The sequence below is a fragment of the Schistocerca gregaria genome, chromosome 1, assembly GCF_023897955.1.
Source record: "Schistocerca gregaria isolate iqSchGreg1 chromosome 1, iqSchGreg1.2, whole genome shotgun sequence".
Taxonomy (NCBI): domain Eukaryota; kingdom Metazoa; phylum Arthropoda; class Insecta; order Orthoptera; family Acrididae; genus Schistocerca; species Schistocerca gregaria.
In genome coordinates this window covers 935,587,054-935,603,032 of record NC_064920.1, presented here as the reverse complement: position 1 = coordinate 935,603,032, position 15,979 = coordinate 935,587,054, and positions in this window count along the sequence as shown.

Below are 15,979 nucleotides of genomic sequence, written 5' to 3'. Positions count from 1 at the left end.
CATTTCTCGTCTGTAGCACGTCATCTTCGTGGTGTAGCAGTTTTAATGGCCAGTAGTGTAGATGTATATGTATCTGAGCGTTAGACCTGCTCCTGCCCCTCGATGCCCGGCTTGCAGCAGCAGCTGAGTGAGAAACACGTGCGGCCGAGAGACCTCCGGCCGGAGTGACCGGCCAGACGGCGGAGAGCCGGCGCCGCGCCGCTATCTGCAGCAGCTGTCAGCGGCCGCGCCCCCGTGATGCATCGCCAGCCGCTACACTCCCTACACTTAATCCCCGCTGCCACTCACCGTTATTCAACGCAGCCCTCCACCACATTTGTTCCCGAGCCAACTCCATTCTGCTTAGCAGTTATCTTTCAAGCTGTCACAGCAGAGAAGGGAAATGTGGTTTATTATGAGCTCGATGGAAATGTGTAGCTATAGTTTCCTGTTTCGCAGGAGGAGCTATGCCTTTATCACCAAACTGTCCACCTTTTGTGTCTAGTACTGACAATATAACTGCTGTCACGTTTTACTGATGTGCAACCTGACATTATACATAATTTCCTGCCCTTCGCACTTGCATGCCGCTTCCCACGCCCGGTTTCCCGGGTTCGATTCCCGGCGGGGTCAGGAATTTTCTCTGCCTCATGATGGCTGGGTGTTGTGTGATGTCTTTAAGTTAGTTAGGTTCAAGTAGTTCTAAGTTCTAGGGGACTGATGACCATAGATGTTAAGTCCCATAGTGCTCAGAGCCATTTGAATCATCTGAACTTACATGCCTATTTTTTTCCTTTCAATGACTTCTGTGCCTCAAATAATGCTGTTCATATTTCGTTTATATTAATTCGTCACACTGTCAGTCACCTTTAAGCTTCACGCCAAAATTTTAGGTCCACTTCTTAGGAAACGGAATCATAGACACTTCTTGAGCAAAGTTTCATTTTGTAAACTTTTCCTTAATGTTTATTTTACGTGTTAGTTTGCTATCAGATCCCACCAACACTGCAGTATTAAATAACCGGGTGGACGCAATAGGAGTGGCTACATACCCTCGTTCCATGCTCAGTTCATTGGAATGGTGTGGTCCCTATCTAGAAATATTTTTCCTACAAACTTTCATCACAGCAATACTTAAGGCGTATTCTCCTCACCCACCAAGGGATTTGTGCGAAATTTCGCACTTTTCTACGAGGTTGGGAATTTTAATAGTGACAACTGTTTATTTATAGCTCGTACAAAATAGATACGCCTTTCAAAGTTTTAATGACTTTGAAAGTAGTTAGCAGCATTTAGTATAACCCGTTGAAAGCGATGTAGTAGGATACTCTTAGCAATGCAAGCTGTGTTGACAGCTCGAGAGGCGCGGTATACTGCCCTACGATTTTGTACCAGCTCTGAAGCGAATGCTGTGAAGTATTTCCTTCAGTTTAGAAATCGAGTTGAACTCACCAGGTCTCAAGTCAGGGAAGTGCAGTAGGTGGTATAGCAGCCCAATCAGTCAAACAAATCAGTAACTGCTTGCAGTGTACGTGATAGCGCATTGTCCTGCAAAATGATGGTCAGGTACTGCAGACAGTGTCATCACTTCTGCCTCTGAGCTGGTTGCAGATTGTGTTCCTAGGACGAACATCCTATGTTCTCGCTTGGTCACGAGCAACCAGCTAAATGAGCACAGTTATGTAGTGTATGTTAGTGCTTTGCCCGTATTACGTTAAGAACATTTCTTGAATGTAGCAGAAGCCTACCTATGTCAGTCTACTCCACAGGAAAGTTTGGCACTCTAGAATCAACACGTCTTTATGTCCAAGTATTATGAACCTAACATTTTCTGTATGCTTCATCCGCTACACTTACTGCCACTTTAAGATCATTCCCAAGAGATAATGTATATGTTTGACTGACCTTTTTATGTCTCACTTCCTCTCTCGGTTCTGCGGTTCTGCTGTAACTTACAGGAGAGAAACCAATGCTCTTTCAAAAGAGGAACCTGCTAAGTCCTCAGAAATACTTCCCATTTTATCCAACCACTGCTAGTTACCACCGGCAGTAACTAAGACAGAGGTCTATGCCATTCATCGTCCGGAAACTGGTTACCTAGCTGTCGCTGCTAGACGCTGTCTTCACTAAGCTGCGAGTCACCTAGGCATGTTTGAGTATGGATGCTGATGAGACAGGCCTCCCAAACGGATGGCTCCTGTCGGCTGCTTTCCAAAAACGCAGGCCACCTCCTTGCTGATCCACAGCGCTCACCTGGGCCACTTGCCTACTGAGCCACCGCCTTTACAGACAAACTCTCCTGCTGCTTACGGCCCTGTGTCAACACACATTATGGCAGCAAGACATTGCAAAGCACACCGGACTCCGTGGTTTAACTTAGCATGCTCCGGCGTGTCCATCATTAAGCCATTCACCAGAGCCAACCATTGCAGATCACATATCCTGGAGACTGCGACAGCAGCAACCTGCCTGAGCCACATGCTTGACCCAGTGTTTCCCCGCTACCAGAGTGCTGACAGCTGGACACCACCTTGTCACCGCACGATAACGCCATGAGCGGATCACACCTTTGGATACTAGGCACTTAATTAATGACGACAATATGTTTTACATTAAAAAAAAAAGAAATTTCGCGACCTGTGCGAAGTCCCGCCCAACCAACTCATAGCGCGAAATCGTTCCAGGGGGCGCGTGTGTCTGCAGTTTGGGAGGCAGTTCCTTGCTGAGCTTTGCTTTGGCGATGCAACACACCATTAAGCCATCTGGCATTTGACAAAGCAGCAGTAGCAAATTAGTGCTGTGTTCCATCCCCATATCATAGCTGAGCATGATGCTGCCTCCCAAATATGTATACATATGTATGTGTGTGTGTGTGTGTGTGTGTGTGTGTGTGTGTGTGTGTGTGTGCGCGCGCGCTGTTAAGGCAGGACGGCGACAAGTCTACACTGCCGGTAGCCATACGAGATAACTCTCTCATGGCTACTTAAGACAACAGCACAAGGAAAAAAATCTCTATTTTGGATCCACACAGGTTCCCTTGATGAGCGTATTTACCCTGTACTTCGCACACCAAGTTCAGCTGCCACTGACTGCCTGCGGCATATCTTTAGCTATTTGCTCAGGCATTACTACTTGGCAGCTCACTTCTAGAGCTAGCGACTACAGGAGCTAAAGAAGATGCGGAGGCACGTCGTGCTGTGGAGTGGTATTCGTAATTACACTTTTGCTGATATGAGGGTGTAACAAAAAGTTGCACTGGAGCCGTTGTGCGCCTGTTTTGTTACAGTAGTGACTAATATAATTGTATTTGAATTGAAAAGTCACAGCCAGGTCGTAGCGTCCGTTGATTGTATTGTAATTGTACTTGATTTAGTAAAGAACAGTAAAGCTGTGGTTCATCTATTGTATCCTAGAGATAAGATTTAGTGCATCTGCTACTAGTCAATGTCCCATCATAGTTCACTGTGTGTTAGTTTGTGTGTCAGTGCAAACTGTGTAGCTCATACATCCTGTCTCTCCTGCGTATGATTAGGTGTTGGTTGTAGTTAGTTGTTCGTATACTATCAGAGAAGCGAGTGTTGTAGCAGAAGACCTTCTGTAAAGTCCAAAGACAAAGCAGCATTTCTTATACATGGGATATACATTGTAATCAGCCACAACATTATGGCCGCCGACCTAGTATCAATATAAACTCCGCCATGAGACAGCAGCTTCACTGGGCGAGGAATGACTGCTAGTCAGACGCACACGATATGCATGTAGCACCAGTCAGTGTGTGCGATCTGTCTGAACTTGAACAGGGGCAGACTGTGATACTCCGGAGATTCGGCACGAGCATTTCTGAAAATACACGACTTCGAGAAGTGCTGTGATTAGTGTCTTCAGCACGTGGCGAAACCAAGGTGAAACCACATCCATACGTCGTGGGTTGGATGGCCGCTCCTCATTACAGCTCTCAGACGTCGTAGGCTGGTAAAACAGGACAGGCCACCTACTGTGGCGGAGCTAACATTAGACCTTAACGCTGAGCAGAGTACAAGTGTGTCTGAATACACTCTGCACCGAACACTCATAACGATAGACCTTCGCAGCCAACGAACCGTGCATGTGTCAATGTTAACACCGACTTCGGTAACTGCGACTGAAATAGGAAAGTGACAATCGACACTGGATGGTGACGCAGTGGCAGAGCATTACGTGGTCTGATCATCAGTCTCAATAACTTCTCAATCATGGCGACAGGAAGGTGGCAATCTGTCTCCTTCCAGCAGAACCACTCCTTGACACTTGCACTGTGGGATGGAGACAGCTAGCGGTGACTCCATTGTCCTCTGGAGATCATTCACATGGGCGTCCATGGGTCCAGTGGAACTCGTTCAAGGAACAATGAGGGCCAAGGACTATTGTACCCTGGTTGCAGACCAAGTAAACCCCTTCATGACGATCGTGTTACGCGACGGCAGAGGCATTTTCGAGCAAGATAATATGCAATGTCACAAGGCCATGAGTGTGATGGAGTGGTTCGAGGAACACGATGGTGAGTTCCAATTGATGTAGTGGTCCCTCCAGTTCGCCAGATCTGAAACTGACTCAACACATTTGGTATGTGATTGAGGGGGGAGTCAGAGGTTTTCGCCCTTCACCCATCACCCTCCCCCTTCCCCCCCCCCCCCCCCCGCCCCCCGCTGTTTACGGGAATCAGGCGACTCGTGTGTGCAGATATGGTGCCAACTCCCTGCAGCGACTTCCATGCCACGACGCGTCGCGGCTGTTATCCGTGCCAGAAGTAGACGTACCGATAATTAAGTGGGTGATCATAATGTTCTGGCTGATCAGTGAACATGTGTCTTGGGTTAAATTTTACATCGTGTGTACTTTTTTTGCTTCTTTCAAGTTTTAGTTATGTTATTATGGTGGAGTCATTAATAGTGTTTATCAAATTGGTGTTGTTATATCAGAAGTTAACTAACTTGCAAAGCGGAAGGGCTTATTCTATTCGTTCATGTATGTGCTCTGGCATTGCAGTTTTTATGGTTCAAATGGTTCTAAGCACTGTGGGACTCAACATTGAGGTTATTAGTCCCCTAGACTTAGAACTACTTAAACCTAACTAACCTAAGGACATCACAAACATCCATGCCCGAGACAGGATTCAAACCTGCGACCGTAGCAGCCGCGTGGTTACGGACTGAAGCGCCTAAAACCGCTCGGCCACCGCGGCGGCCCAATTTTTATGCACATAGATCGAAGTAACTGGTTAAGAACTCACGTTAGCACATCCCACTGCCAAACTCCAAGCCCATCGCAAGTCTACGCCACAATATTATTGGTTGATGGATGATACTTCATACAGCATTTGTAGAGAGTGCGGACGAGATCTGACATCCGTCTTGCGGGATCGTGAATTTGTAAATCCAGTCCAAGTTTCTGCAAACGCTATAGCTCTGGGAGCAGCAGGTGAGGATTTTACACTGGCGTTTTGAGAATCACAGCACGTCTTTCAAGTAGATAGAAATTTCACAGACGATCAACCCATGGAAAGCCTCGTTCCAATACAAAATTTTATTTGGAAGTGTTGTTATGGGAGTCGTACTGCCGACAACAAGAGGCATATCACAACAAAGTATGGTGGTCGCTACTATCTCTGCTCATGAGAAAGCGTGTACCTTGTGCACGTAGTCAAATATTGAAGGTACAAAATGTATTACCATGTGTTACTGAAAGTACACACATCAAAAAACTTCTTTCATCACCTTGGTTCCCAGGACTCCTGAAGATAGACGTTGACTGTGTATGTTGTATCAAAGACATAGTCCCTTTGATCGTTCAGAGATGTCACTAAACCCGCCAAAGATGTAAGCAACCACGCATGAGAAGCGCCTATTAGACGGAGGGGGTCCGACAGCCAATCATTTCCAGTCATTCCACCAGGATGGCGGTACACGGCTCGTGGTATCTGTAGTTCAACCATGCCTAGACGGTCAATACCGCGGTTCGATCGAGTCAGCATAGTTACTTTGTGCCAGGACGGGCTCTCAACAAGGGAAGTGTCCAGGCATCTCAAAGCGAACCAAAGGGATGTTGTTCGGATATGGAGGAGACACAGAGAGACAGGAACTGTCGACAACATGCCTCGCACAGGCCGCACAATGGCCACTACTGTAGTGGATGACCGCTACCGACGGACTATGGCTCGGAGGAACCCTGAGAGCCACGTCACCATGTTAAATAATGCTTTTTGTGCAGCGACAGGACGTCGCGTGCGTAATAGGCAGCATGATGCGCAACTTCACTCCCGACGTCCATAGCGAGGTCCATCTTTGCAACCACGAGAGAGCGCGGTGCAGATGGGCGCACCAACATGCCGAATGGACCACTCAGGACTGGCATTACGCTCTCTTTACCGATGAGTGTGGCATATGCCTTTAACCAGAGAATCGTCGGAGACGTGTTTGAAGGCAACCCGGTCAGGCTAAACGCCTTAGACACACTGTCCAGCTAGTGCAGCAAGGTGGAGGTACACTGCTGTTGTGGGGTGGCATTACGTGTGGCCGACGTACGCCGTAGTTGTCATGGAAGGCACCGTAACGGGTGTACGGTACATAAATGTCATCCTCCGACCGATAGTGCTACCACATCAGCAGCATACTGGCGCGACATTCATCTTCATTGACAACAATTAGCGCCCCCATCGTGCACGTCTTCTGAATGACTTCCTTCAAGATAACGACATCGCTTTACTGCAGTAGTCAGCATGTTCTCCAGGCATGAAACCTATGGAAAATGGCTGTGATTGATTGAAAACGGCGGTTTATAAACGACGTTACCCACCAATCACTCTGAGGGATATAAGCCAAATCGCTGCTGAGGAGTGGGACAATCTGGACCACCAGTGCCTTGATGAACTTGTGGATAGTATGCCACGGCGAATACAAGCATGCATCAATGCTAGAGGATGTGTTACAGGGTATTAGAGGTACCGGTGTGTACTGCAGTCTGGACCACCATCTCTGAAGGTATCGCTGTATGGTGGTACCACATGCAATGTGTGGTTTTCATGATCAATAGAAAGGGCGAAAATGATGTTGATGTTGATCTCTATTCCAATTTTTTGTAGAGGTTCCGGAACTTTCGGAACAGAGGTGATGCAAAACATTTCTGATGTGTGTACAAGATTCACATACTCATATATTAACCATAATAGCAAAAGACACTGACAAATCACATTCAGAATGAGTGCGTGAGGCGATGACGAAACAACAAGGGAGGCAGCAACGCCCATATGGGCCCGAACACTCATTGAACTGTCTATCAGTTGGCCATTTTACTTGTTAATATACAATTGCGGTACCTGCGGAAACCAACTAATCGGAATTCCGCGATCACACGACGTCAGAATTCTGATTTTCACTTGGAGTGATAACTAACACAAATACAAACGTGTAGCAGTTTCGCATAGTACCCCACGTGCTTGACATTAATCGACTTGCGAAAAGTCTACAGCGATAGTAATTTCGCATCGTCCAAAAACTCGCCGGTAACCCACTTTAACCTATTAAAAGTCGACTGAAGGCCTCTCTAAAGATGTGCAAGAATAATGAAGGCTGTTTTTAGCCATCCCCCAGGTGGCAGCGCGGCTCCTTTGACGTGTTCGTAACAAGCTTTCTTTGCCCCACGCTCACCAGACAAGTGTTCGTGCACACAAAGACTTCTGCCGGCGCTTCAGGCAACGAATATCATCACACTGCTAAACAACCTCTCTGGGTCAACAACAGTACCGCACGCCTGGAATGGTCCCCAAAGGCTTTCCTGCTACGTATGTATCGATACTTCATCATTGCCGCAACTGATGTTCGTGTCATGAAGTCCGAAGTAGTACCAGCAGCGTAATGAAGGAATGATAATATTTTATAATCATATAGAAATATTATAAATTAAAACTCCCCAAAACGTTTCTCTTTATGTATTTGGTGTACGTAGGGATTTTGATACGGTTGTCGCTAGTAGACTGATTCATTGGGAAAGGTTTACGTAAGCAGTATATACAAATTTCGTGACAATTGGCTAAGAAATGATTGATCTTTATCGATTAAGTCTTGCCTTCTGAGGACTTCCCTGTTCATCTTCGCTGCTATGAAATACATCTCCTCCACTGAACAAGTGTCCATAAATCTTAAGGTACGCATTTTAGCCCTTGTTTATTAGATAGTTTTATTGTTTTCGTGCGTAATACCACCTCTGAAAGTTGTCTGCTCTACAACCATAGCGACAACAGTACTGGTACATACATACCACAGTCATGGTTATCAGAACGATTTCGTTTAAAACTGTAGGCTCGTTCTGTTCTGGACTGGGTCCCATTGCCACAGTTTGATACATTTATCTTTCTCATGCATCACTGAAAGTTTGTAATATCATCAAGAAGTGACCCCGTATGTACATGCTTACGAGCACTGGCTCCTACATCTTAAACGCTCTGTAGCGTCATTGGATATGCATATATGACTTTACACCACTCTCTTAGAGGACTACAAACAATCTTTCACCCTTCACTTCCGCCCCGTTAAGAACGTATTGAGTTCTAATCTACACCGATACACTACTTACTTCCATACGAACTTAATAACTGCCTTGTACCTTTGTAGTTCGAATTCAAGTAGTAGAGGAATACCTACCCTTGACGTATCGCAAAGTAGTGCGCTCCTCTGAGAATTCTGCCACTTCTGCCGAAACCTACATCTGTAGTATACGACTCTCAAGTGGCGCCCCTTGCATTCGACAGATTTTACCTGCTCGTCTCCGGCGGCGCTGTGCAGTACTAACCGTTATGAAAACAATATTTCTTTCATCCGCGCTAAGGCCGTTCTACCTTTTGTGAGGAATTTCATTACGGGAAAGGAAGAGCACGGACGCCTTCGCGCGTCGAGAAACCGCGAGCACCCGCACGTAATTACATTCTTCGCTTCCAATGTCTTTCCGCGGCAATGAAATGAAGCGGTTGGTGCAATATATTTTGAGGTAAATTAATATCGTTCTGTACTAGGACGTCTATGGAAAGAGTTTGTTGAAGAAATGGGAGAGAAGTTTTATTAAATCGTAAACTCATTCTGTTTCACAGTTTGTAGCTGGGCTACCAATTCACTTAATGAAATATTAATTACTGTTTCTGTGCATTAATCATTGTTCCCTCTCAGTTCACCTATAGTGTAGTGTTTGCAGTGATGGATCTCAACTATTTGATGCTTAAATAATTGGGAGTTGCAGCTCTGTGAAGATATTCAAGTTCACATGTACATTGTCGAATTTCAGGAAGGGTTTTCAAGCAGTTGATTCTGTTGGTGTGAAAATTGTAGATAATTTAATCAGAGAATTTATTGTTACAATGAATTTGGTAAATTTCGTTCAGGAAACTCTCAGAGACAAATGCTCAATAGTAGAATTCTGGGACGCAGTAGCTAATCCCTCTAAAATAAACGCAGGAGAAATGCAAGGTGATGTCTTATGTCCAGTCTCCTTCAACTACGTACAGAAAAAAACTGTGTATTAGAAAATGAACAAGAATTAGGAAAGAAAATCAGAAAGAATGTCGCATCACAAAAAAAAGCCGGTAAGAAATGATCGATATCTAAGAAAACTGCCTGACATTTCCAGACGATTCTGGCGTACTATATGAAATTTAGCAGTTTTAGAAATTAATGTCATTCTCTTGCATTATCTATCCAGCGGGTTTAAGAAACTCTGCAGAGTCAATGGGATTTTCACAAAGATAAAAAATGCATTAAATGTTTCACAAACAGACAGTGGTCAAACAGAAAAGGTCAAAAACTTGGAGTATATGGAAGAGATATTTCAACAAAACAGGTTATAAAATACGGTTATAAATGAAATGATACGCAAAATGGAAAGAGCATATGGATCCACAGAAGAAAACACGTCTATCGAGAAATGTACATCACGCTTGTCCGTGATGTTCTGGGGTTTTGCTGTGCTGTGTGGAATCCGAAAAAGATGGAACTCACACAGGAAATTGAACGAGTTCAAAGAGGAGCAGATAGCTCTGTTTCGTCGTGAAGTAGAGGAGAGAGTGACATGGACATGATGCGTGATTTAAGTTGGACATCTCGAGTGTATTTGCTGCCTTGTCTGGTGGACGTCGCCACACACACCATCCATGATTCACTTCGGACTGATACAGCAACGACGGTGCGAACTATTTCTTAGAGGCGTTAAGTGTTCGTCATGATTCGCGAGACAGTTAAGCGCCGACAGCCGCCATTTTTGTGCAATCTCTTCTGTCATCTGTTATTTGACAGTAAACTAATTCAGGTCGTCTTACTACTCTCCGTACATGTCCGATGCCTTGATGCGGATCATCACCCTGCCGATAAGAACTTGCCTACATCAAATAATTATTTAATTATAGGATGGTATGAGTTTCAGAAGACGTATGTGTCGTAAAATTAAGGTTTAAGTTTCTGCCATTTTCTGTATTATGTCTCTTTTGTATACATATGTTCTCATTTTTGGTGTTAGGTAGCCAAGTGACTCATGTGAAAGAACAAACAGTCTTGGTTGCAAAACAGGATTTATTTATTTCACTTGCCCTCCAGTGTTTCACTTTTTACAAGGCACCTTCAGACAGGCTGGCAAAACATGGTGGAAAGCACACAGGCTGCCGCATACACAAGTGTCGCAGCTGGAAACGGAAGTGTTCAGAATTTGAAACAACACTGTGCGGTGTCCTTGTCAGATATACGGCGCCGTCCACGTACACTAAAACGAGATAAAGCCTACATGGATGAATGTTTCAATGTGGTTTCAGATTCTGACCACACCGGTTTCCTGCTGCGACGTTCGTATGCGTGGGATCATATAGGACTAACACTATATTTTGCCAGACAATCTATAGATGTCTTGTATGAGGCAAAGCGCTTCATTGGAGAAAAGACAATAAAAAAATCAAACTGTGCAACGAAAACATAGTTCTTTCTTATTGTTACCAACGGTTGCAGTATGACCCTGACATGGACTGGAAAAAGTTTCAAATGATTCATTTGTATGCCCTCACGTTTCTACTATAGTTGACGTCCGCATGCTGCCTGCCATTTGTACTCCGTGTGTGTGATTTAGAATCTGCCGAGCAACTGTCTGGACGGCCCTTCGGGATTTGGTTGCCGGTAAAGGCGGTTGGTAACGTCTTCAGTCTGCCTTAGAAACGTGTACTTGTCTTCCATGATTACGCTTATTAGTGAGAAAGCCGTTTATGAAAAGGTTAAAATTCTCTTTTAACTAATCTTCTCTTATATGATTGTTATCTGTTGTCCACAGTCGACATTTAAAGCTTTCTGCTTTACATGACTGTACAAACTAGTGGGATAAGAATCCCTCCTGGTTGCCTTACAACTCCGTATAAGGTTTTCCTTTTTCAAAATTTTTCTGTTAATTGTATCTATACATTTTGGTAATTACTGCTTTTACTGTCTGTCCTGTCTACTTCGCAGCCGTGTATATTGTTTCCCATTTTGGGCACCTGTTAATGCATATTAAAAAAATTTTGGTCAACGGGACTATATAGTTTTTTACAGCCCGTTGACTGTGTCACAACCTGGCATGTAAAATTACAGCCAGCCTACGTGTTTTAAGGTTTTGAGATGACGGTCTAGGTCTGCTTTTTTTGGAGTGGCAACATGGTATCAGTCTGGCATCAATGGGTGTAGAGTGATCATGCGATGTGAGTTGCTGTTGAGTCTTAGTGACACTATTGTTTCGATCTTTATGGAAGTTGCCTCCGGTTTGTGTGCTTTTTATGACACTCTAACCAGAGTTCCCTGTGACTCCAGCCTTCAAATTTCATTTCATACCCACCGGTCTCGGAATATTTCCAGTGTTTGGGTTCGACAATGACGGAGGCGACGATCTCGCTTTGCTGAGGCACATTTCCACGTCATGCACCTACCACAACTCGCCAACCAGCGACAGCGCAGCCGCGCTAATCCGCAAAAGCAATGCACACCTTGGAAGACGGTTCAAGCGGCACTGAGATAGGTATTGTGTTAGATCTTGAATAGTTTCGACCTGTGTTTCAAACGCACTTGACGCTTCACTCACTCTCTCGCGATGGTTCTTTATTTGATGTGACACGCATCTTACTGCCGAGAACTCACTGATTTCTACGCCGTTTGGATGAAATTAACAGGAATATATTTCCCTGGTGATGAGTTTTCTGTTTTTCTTTTCCATTCCGTAATTCTGTCACATGATAATTCTTTCCTACACTTTTCCATTTATTATAATATAAATAAAATAATGTTCGCCGTTTGATGGTTGCAGTCTTGTGTGCCTAGTATTCCCAGGCATGACGTCAACTGCGATATCTCCGCCATCATGCTGGTGGCGTCCCTGTTGAACAGCCTGTTATCTATTGTATGAAATCGTTGCAGTTTGTTAATTCATAATCGGATTCGTATCTACTTGTACTTATCATAAGTACCATTTTGTATGAAAAAGATCTTGTTTTTACCTGATAATATCTTTAATTTTAATCACACTGGCTCAGACATGAGTAAAGCGGGTAGTGTACTTCGGATTATCGGTTGAATACTAGGGAAACGCAGTCAGTCCCCAAAGCAGATTGCGTACAACTAAATCATACCACCAGGCCTGAGGTATTGCTGAAGTGTGTGGGACCCGTACCAGACGGGACGGCCGCGCGGGGTAGCCGCACGGTCGCGGCGCCTTGCCACGGTTAGTGCGGCTACCCACGTCGGAGGTTCGAGTCCTCCCTCGGGCATGGGTGTATGTGTTGCCTTTGGCGTACGTTGGTTTAAGTTAGATTAATTAGTGTGTAAGCCTAGGGACCGTTGACCTCAGCAGTTTGGTCCCACAGGAGCTTACGACAAATTTCCAAATTTCCAGACATGACAACCGGGGATTCTGAACATATGTAGAGGAGGGCAGGTTTGTCTGATCTTCGAGAGAGCATCACAAAGGTCTTGAAAGGACTGAACTGGCCGACTCTTAAACATTGATGTAAACTATCTTGAGAAAGCTTTCTAGCAAAATTTCAGGAACCAGCATGGAATGACGACTCAAAGACTATACTGCAACCCACACATATCGCTGTCATAAACATCATGGGGACGAGATCAGACCACTTACAGCATCCAGAGAAAAATTTAAATAATCAGACATCCCGAACTCCTTACGTCAATGTTTGAACGGGAAAAATCCTTAATAAATAGTACAATGTAATGTCCCCTCTGCCATGCATTCACAGTGGTTTGCAGAGCATTGATGTAGATGTAGAAGGCATTTATGTACGTCCTCCCTGTTCGAAACTGAACTGTTACGTTCGCCGTTACAGGCGTCAATTGATTATATCTTTTGTTAGCAGTTTGTGGTTTTGTGTGCTACGTCGAGTATTAAAATACACTAGTATCCCACTGCGTAATTTGAATTTTCATTCGGCAGTTTGAAAGCTTTAACCCACTCACTAGGCGGTTTCTTACATCCTCATATCAAGAAACGTTCCTACGTTCTGGGTGCTGCTCTTGCAGTACGACAGCTATAGAAGGCACCGGGTAAGTGCGCGACTAGAAAGTGTGTGCTATGCTTTGATATGACAGTCAGGCACTTCGCACGTTGTGCTTTCACAGTGCAAATGTGTGCATGCACGTGTCATCTGTAATAATTTACAGGAGGGAATATAGATGACGCTATTTGCGCTGGATGCAACTGACGTCACGTGCAGTTGGAAAGTTTATTTTCACAACAGCGTTTACTTTCTTGTTGTATCGCCGTATCTTCACATGCGCTCACTTACATCTTGTTCATGAAAGAAATATGTTCGAGTGTAGTAAATTTATCTACGAGAGACCGTAAGTTACTTTCTACAGTGACGGCTCTCTGTAATTTCAAATGAAATTTCCACAAAGAAGTTAAGTGTCGATTGTAGTTGATCTTCAGGATACGTGTTTTACAGCCGTGAAAACATCGATACTCTGCCATTAAATGAGTCAAATGGTTCAAATGGCTCTGAGCATTATGGGACTTAACATCTGAGGTTGTCAGTCCCCTAGAACTTAGAACTACTTAAACCTAACTAACCTAAGGACACCACATACATCGAACCTGCGACCGTAGCGATCGTGCATTTCCAGAGTGAAGTGCCTAGAACCACTCGGTCACTCCGGCCGGCATAAATGAGTCATTTTAGGTTTGTTACATATTAGAGAATGTGGCCTGCAAATTTATCTGTATGCACGAGTGATTGACCAGCTATGAGAGGTAGTATTATATCAGTCGCAAAGATTATTGGTTCAATTTATCTAAATTAACCTTACAGCAAATCATCTGTTTATTGTTCCGTTGTGCTGTGCAAAGTTGCTTCGCTACAGCTTATTAACTAAAAGGAGTCAGCTCGCGCTTTTGTTCACCTATGGGATATATATCATATGAATGGGAGTGTTTTTGGGCACTAAACCGGGAGTCTTATTATCTTATGCACCAACAGGTTAAATTTTAAATGCATTGACTACATTCATCATGTTTTACGGAATATGTATGAACTCACTCTGAAGATGGATGTAATGTATCAATAAGTGTATGAGTTATGAAAAACAAAGCAAAGGTATGTATGTCATATTGAAGGTTTGAGCTTCCTTGAGGTGCTTGCAGGAAAATAATAATATATTAAGGACGGCTCGGACTAGGACTTGCCTTGTACAACACTGGTAACGCCAAAACCAGGCATATGCAACGAATTTTACCAGGACATACATTTTGAAAATTGCTTTATAAACAAACATTCAATGCGGACCATTACCGAACGTCCTTCATGATCGCAGATGTCATGGTGTACTAATTTAGACCTGTGGGTGATTTCGGATGGCAGTCACCTGACATAACCAACATAAAATAAAATGGACATGTACATGTACACCAACGGCAAAAAGTCACAACACCAAGAAGAACCTGTGCGACATAAAAGAAAGTTGATAGGCGTGTTTCTATATGTGAAAGATGATGTCTACTTAAATTTCGCGCCAGTCGCCTAAGAGTGTCGCACATAGCGGCACTATGAGAATGCAATTCACGTTTGCTTTAAATGCACACTATAATGGTCGTGTGCGTTAGTTACCTATGACAACGGACGTGGTGAGTCGATATTAGTCAACAGTGCCGTTGAAGAGCAAAGACGCCATTACCAGCCCCTCATTGAGTTTTAACGAGGTAATGTAGAAGGGCTACGAGAAGCTGGATGTACCTTTCGGGATGCTACAAAAAATTGCAGGAATGCAGCCACTGTACACGATAGCTGGCAGCGGTGGTTACGGGAATGTACGGCCGCTAGAAGACCGGGCGCCGGAAGACCACGTGGCACTACCGGCAGGGAACACCATCGTGTTCAGTGTGTGGCCCTGGCGCAGTAGTTTCTGCAGCAGTTGGCACCAGAGTGACACAACGAACTCTGGCAAATCGGTTACTTGATGGACAGCTCCAAAGCTGACGCCCAGAAGCGTTCATTCCACAGACCCCAAGCCACAGCCATTTGCGACTTCAGTGGTGTCAAGCGAGAGCTCATTGGAGAGCGGGGTAGAAGACTGTTGCGTTTTATGATGAAAACTGGTTCTACCACGGTGCCAGCGATGGTCGTATTTTGGTTAGAAAGAGACCAGTTTAGAGCTACACACAATGGACCCACAGCTGCAGTTACGGGCTGGGGTTCAATTTTATATGGCAGAGAGGCACTCCCGTGGTTATCCCACGCGCCATTACTACAGATTTGTAAGTCAGTCTGATGATTCGACCTGTTGTGCTGCCATTCATAAATAGCCATCCAAGGGGTGTTTTCCAACAGGATAACGCTCACCCATAAACAGCTGTTGTAGCCCAACATGCTGTACAGAGTGTCGTAATTTTGCGTTGGCCTGCTCGATCACCAGAACTGTCTCCACTCGAGCATATATGGGACATCATCGGACAGTGCCAGCGTCATCCA